Below are 6,000 nucleotides of genomic sequence, written 5' to 3'. Positions count from 1 at the left end.
CCCTGGAGCCCAACTTCAGTCGCTCCAGAGTCCGTCTGAGCCCCAAGTGAGACCGAGCGCCGCGACCCGGGGCGGGAGGGGCGCGCGCATCCAGGGGTTGGCACCGCTGGGGCCCCTGGGGGGAGGGGCGCGGACGGGGCCGGCCCCGCAGCCTCCGCCAGGCCCCGCTCGCCCCCGCTTCTCTCCGCCTCCCGCCCTTCCCTCCCCTCCCGGCAGCGGCCTCCCTCTTCCTCCGCCCCCCCCACACCCCACCCCGCCCGCCCGCCCGCCACCTCCCCCCGTTTCTCATTCCTGCCACTAGCGCGCTCGGCGGCTCATTCCGCGGCCGCCGCCAGCCGAGGGGAGAGGCGCTCGGAGATGCCGCGGGGGCCGCTCGCAGCCTCCGCCGACTTGTGAATGGGACGCGGGCTGGGGCCGGGGCTGACTCCGCCGCGCTCGCCCTGCGCCGGGGACGGACGGCGGGAGCTCGCGCCCACCCTCCAGGGCTCCAGGTAGGCGCGCCGCCCGAGCCTTGCCCGCGCCTGGATGGGGCTTCTTGGGGAGGGAGGTCTCTGGATGAGAATTTCGGGGACGGGGGGCTGCCTAGAGAAGGTCTCTCCAATGCAAAGGAGATGGGGGTGGGGGAGATAAGAGGAGATTTGTTTAAAAATTTAAAAAAAAGGGAGAAGGGAGCCAGCTGTGGGCGCGGGCGGCGCAGGGGGCACCGGCGCCAGATGTGCGCTCCAACCTCTCCCCCGCGCCTGCCTCGTCTGAGGTCTGCGCCGAGGCCGCGGGAGGGAGGGTTTGCCCCCGGCTGGAGCGGGAGGCTGCGGAGCTGCGCCCTGGACACGCCAACTGCCCTCGGTCAGGTCTCTGGGGAAAGTCGCCGCCGGGCAGTGCCCTCCCGCTCGCCCTCGCTGCGCCCGTTTCCCCAGGCGGCGACGTGACTGCGCTCTGCAGGGCTCCTACCCCTTTCCTCCGATCCCCGCGGAGCGCTCCGGGAGGCTCAGCCCTCCACCCTAGACTGCCCGGGAGGCCCCAGAAAACGGAAGGAATCCGGCTCGCCTCGGCCGTTCCCCCGCACTTTAATAGCTTGGGCTCGGGTCCGCTGACTGCGGCTCCGGGCTGCTGACTGCGGCGCGCGCTCCAGCCCGCGTCTCTCGGGGAGCTCCGGGGGGGCCGTTCATCAGCTATCGCCCGTCCGAGGAGAGATCCGCGAGCGGCTCAGACTCGGGCACTGGCCTGGGGTTGGCGAATCCTGCCAGGGTCAACGTTAACTTTGTGAACCAAGCTTTCCCCGAAGCCTGCGCCTGCCCCCGGAGCGCGCCGAGCCTCTCCAGCCCGCACGGCCGCCCTCCCTCCCCGGCTCTGCCCTGGACCGAGCCGCGGGTGGGAAGCGCTGAGCCGCGGGCAGGAGGGGGAGGGCGGCGAGGAGAGCACCCCTTTCCCCCTCCGCCGGCGGGGCCGCGCCGTGAAGAGTCCCCAGAGAAAGTGGGGTCGGGGAGGCCCCTGGGTCGCTCTTCCATCTCTCCCTTTCTGGCCAAGGCCCTGCTTTGGCCCGGGCGCGTGGGGGATGCCGAACGCCTCCCTTTCCCGGGTGAAAGGTTTTCTAGATGCTGGAAAAAGCCCTGTTGCTTTTGCTGATAATGCAGCAGGAATTGAACGGGCCATCGCACTGCTGTTAGGAAACGGCATCTTTTAATTATTTAATAATGCCATCCCTGCTCGATGACGGGTCGTCCCTAAGGGGTGGGGGTGGGGGCGGAGGGTTGTTCCCCAAACCCTGCTGCCCGCCGGCGAGTATAGATCTGCCTCCAGGCTGCCCTCCCATGTCCCCCTTAAGAAATCTTGGTCGGGTGGCTCTGAAATATTTTGTGTTTTTTTTCTGATCATTCCTATTGGTTTCAGATGAGGCAGGGAGTAAATTTCCAGTTTAATCACAGGGAAGCCACGATAATTAATCTGGCAAGAGGATGGATCAATTTCTTTATCACTTAGGCTTGTCTCGGACATCGATGGTTTTGCGGGGGGCAGCGGCTGTGGTGGGAGGTGTCTCGATTCTCCCGGGATGGAGGTGGAGTTTTCTTAGGAGCGAGGACCCACCAGCATCTCATCAGCATATAGGCCAAGCTGGGTTTTGAGCCCTAGAGCCTAAGACGATGGGAAAGACGAAAAGAGGCTGACCTTCATTCCTTTAATCCTGGCATTATTTTTCCTGCAAATGCGGAGCCTCGCAGACACCAGAACCCAGAAGTCGGCACTGTCCAACCCCAGCAGCAGGGGGTCTGGGTCTTGCCTCCGTAGAACAAAGGAATAAAAGTTGCCAAACAAAGGGACAGAGTTGTGGCCAATACCGGAGGGACCCTGAAGCTCCTCGCCACTGAAGTTTATTAACGGTGAAATCTGATGCAAAGTTTCAGAGTTGGCCAGTGGGCCCTGGAATTCAAACCTCTGAAATCCTGCCTAGTACAAAGGAATGTGAGGAGTTTTCCAGCCTAGGCCAGGGAGAGGCATCTGAGAGGCCAGGGAACTTTGCTGGAGTGAGAATTATCTGTACATCTTGCTTTGGAAACATTGTAAAGTAATGCATCAAACATACCTGGCAGCCGTGCTTTATTAATAACAATTATTTGTATCATTATTTTAGAGTCTGTATAAACTGGCTATTTTGTTACATTGTTTGAAGGGGGGGGGGGAATTGTCCCCATCCCACCCTTGAGGGAAGGGAAAGGAGGAGATGCATTGAAAGGAATGAGATTAAATAATCTGTTGAGGCCCGGACATGTAGATTGACTCAAACCGGGCTTATTGCTTACTAGAAAAATAGGCTTTTAAAACGGTTCTAATGGAAGCAGTGGACCATCTTGATAGCACTTCAGAATTTCCATTATGTTCAGCATCCTTATCAGAACACCAGACAGTAAAATTACTAGAAACCTAAATTCTGTTTTCAATTAAGATGCAATCTTGTGTTAATTTGAGAATTAAAAAAAAAAAAAAGTTATAGCGCTAATGTTTTTTTTTTGTATGACCCAGAACTCAGGTTTTCTCTTTGCAGTGGTGGCTGTGGCTGTGTATGTTTCAGCGGTTTATTCCTGCGAGGAGAAGGGGCAGGGCTGGAGAGCTGTGCCGTGATTTGGGGGGCATACAGATCAATTTCATGCTGCTTTACTGCACTTGTCTTCATAATTCATGGTTTTTCTTCCACTTTGAATGGAATTACATGGCCGCTTTGTAAAGACTCTGGGTTGGGGACCCTCGTATGGGAAACGCCGTGACTTTGACCTCGAGGCTGGATTTACAGGGCCAGTGCTGCCATCCCATGAGCATGGTGTCTCCAAACCTTGCCTGTGACTGTTGGTTACTTATGAAGTTGGACAGTTCTCGTAAACTTTGATCTGTGATATTCAAATCTATTTTCAGAACCATCTAAACGGATCGGCAATCTGACTTCGGTGTTCCTTGATTTTCAGTACATAGAAGTAGGCCGATGTTCAAGCAGCATAATCATTTAAGTTTATTTTCAATAATGATTTTTTTTTTACTTTGATATAGGCATACCTAATCATTAAATAACGATGATAGAACAGTGGCTTATAGAGTTTGAAAGTAGGAAGCAAACCTTTTTTTTTTCTGTTGAGTTTGCAAAATGATTGAATTCCTAGGTTTTTCCCTAGAAAATCTGAGCAGTGTGTAAATGCACCAACCTTTAAGAGGTTGAAATGGGTCTGAGATGTTTTTTTCTCCCTTATGAAATCAGTTATTTCACAAATAGTTACCTAATTTGTCAAGAACTGCCATTTCTAGATTTACTAAGCACTGCGAGTTGTCAGCCTTTCCCAATGGAAAATTACTGCCCCTGAAATAGGTACAGCTCTTTGGTCTCTATAAAGGCATGGCTGAATTGACAAAGAAGGACATCAACAGGTCTGTTAAAAAGAAAAAGAAAAAAAAAAAAGGCTGGAGAAAGTTGGATACATTCTGGTACACCAGTAGGAGAGAGACTCAGCCTTTGCCTCCAGGATTCCTGCGATAGCCATCCACAGCCGCCTCCATGGGCAGGAGGGACCAAAGAAAACACTCGAGGAGGGTAATTAGACATCTTTCTGCTATAATTTTACCCTGACACTGAGGGCCTTGTGCATCTCTGGAAAGGCGCGCCTTCGCGGAAGATTGCGCTTCTGGCCACTAGAGGGCAATGGCGCCCTTCTCCAGCTTTCTGCATGGGGCCCATCTGCTTTGGAGGGCGCCCTGAAAAGGGGCTTTGTTACCCGCAGCCTTGTCGGGCCCTCTCTGGGGAGGCGGAATTCAATCTAGCTGTGGTTCAGGCTACTGCTCCAGCAGTTTGTCGGGATGAACATCTTTCTAGTCGGTGGATCTCGTTACCTTCAGCCTCTCCCTACCTTGGAGTTTAACTAGAAAGTTGGAAAACCTTATAACTTGAGATTGAGCGGAAGATGGGTGTGGGGCTGGGCTGTGTGATAAACAAGGTCAGCGCTCACTGAGGCAGTGATCTGGGAGGAGTTTTTCTGGCTCTTTATTTTATTTTATTTTATTTTATTATTTTATTTTATTTTATTTTTTTCCTGCTAGAGAGAGCATCATTTCAGACTCCGAGGGGGAAGGGACTGGAGAGAGAAGAGAGAATATTAGTGAGATTGCTGTGATACCACGGCTTATCCTTTTAAAGAGGTTTTGAAGACATCTGCAAGACATTTCTAATTTGCAAAAAAAGAATAAGCGTTTGATCTTTGGTAAACCCTTGGGGGCATGGAGTTCCAATGTAACAGTAAATGTTTCTCTGTTACCTTTAAACCATCTTGACACTGGACGACACAGAGCCTAACTTGAGCAGAGAATAACACTTAATGCAAGGTTGGTCCTCACCGACCCGAGTTGAATGGTTTGATTTCCCCCCCTCCTCAGTGATATGGAAATTACCGCTGATGATTAAATTGCACATTTCAGGCTGCACAAATTTGTATCTGTTACAGTTTGATAGTGTCATTATGGAAGTTCAGAAGAAGCATGAAAAAAAAAAACATACGCTACGTTATAATTAAGAGGAAAGCTCTGTTTAAAAAATAAGTACTGTCTTAAGTGGATTCTTATTGCATCTTTTTTTTTTTTTAACCGAGGACAGTTGCCTCCCGTGAATCAGCAGTGTGCTGTTTGGGAGCCCGGGTGGAGGGCGGGAAGGCCTGGCGGTTGGTAAGGAAGGAACCGGTGCAGGTGGATGAAGGGAGGAAATAGTCCGTAACTCGGTGGAAAGTAAGACAGTGTTTCCTAAACCGGTGCTCACTTACCGCCGGACGGTTTAGTTAACATTAAAATTTTCCATAGTTATTCGGTTTAATGAGGCGCAGACGGTTGCAGAGTTCGGAATTCTTGCCGAGATAAAGCATCGTTCTCACCGTCTTTGTGGTCCAGGCCTCTGCTCAGGCGGAGCACCTGGCACGTCAGGACATTAAGTGACAAAGGGGTATGAGGAGAGGAAAGGAGGGAGGGAGGGAGAGAGAGAGACTAAGGATGCTGTTTCCAGCGGCAGGTCGAATACTGGCCTGTCTGTCTCTCTTTCCCCCTCCCCCCCTTGTTTAGACCAAATGAGGTGCTGAATCCAGAAGGTTGGCACAAACTGCTTTACAGGCCACGGTCAGCAGTGGCCAGGGACCTACACTGTTGCCTCTGGTGCTGGGTGCTCCTCCAAGGATACTGTGAATAATCACGGCCCTTCCCTCCGATTTTCCTGGCAGTGGCAGGTGGAGAAAAGCCTTCACTCACCCCCTCATGAGCTCCCTTTATGTGCCAGAAACCCTTCACGAGTTACAGTTACGTCTCCACGGGCCTTGAAGAAAATGGCTTTGGGCTCGGCGTCTTGCCGGATTTGAGGATCACCTAACCCGGCAGCAGGCGCGGGGGGACCGCCCCCCTGATTTTAGTGTAAGACGCATGGAGATCCCCTTCAGCCTTCGTGAGGCTCCATCAGCCGGAGCCCACTGAGAACCGAGTAGCGTCCCTGCC

At 52.9% G+C, this 6,000-nt stretch overlaps 1 protein-coding gene across 2 annotated transcripts in view; it reads left to right on the top strand.

Moving 5' to 3' along the window:
* The first annotated feature begins 302 nt into the window (after positions 1 to 302).
* Positions 303 to 6,000, top strand: part of CDH11 (cadherin 11) — a 119,917-nt gene continuing 114,219 nt past the window's right edge. The window contains exon 1 of one of the 2 annotated variants that reach the window (XM_081119670.1): positions 303 to 491. The gene's annotated coding sequence lies outside the window, so the exon portion shown is untranslated. The remainder of the gene's footprint in view (positions 492 to 6,000) is intronic. The other variant, XM_081119672.1, reaches the window with a different exon arrangement.

Source organism: Miniopterus schreibersii (assembly GCF_964146895.1).
Source record: "Miniopterus schreibersii genome assembly, chromosome: 18".
In the NCBI taxonomy this organism is placed as follows: domain Eukaryota; kingdom Metazoa; phylum Chordata; class Mammalia; order Chiroptera; family Miniopteridae; genus Miniopterus; species Miniopterus schreibersii.
Note: the sequence above shows the minus strand (reverse complement) of the source record. Positions and strands in the feature narration are given on the sequence as shown.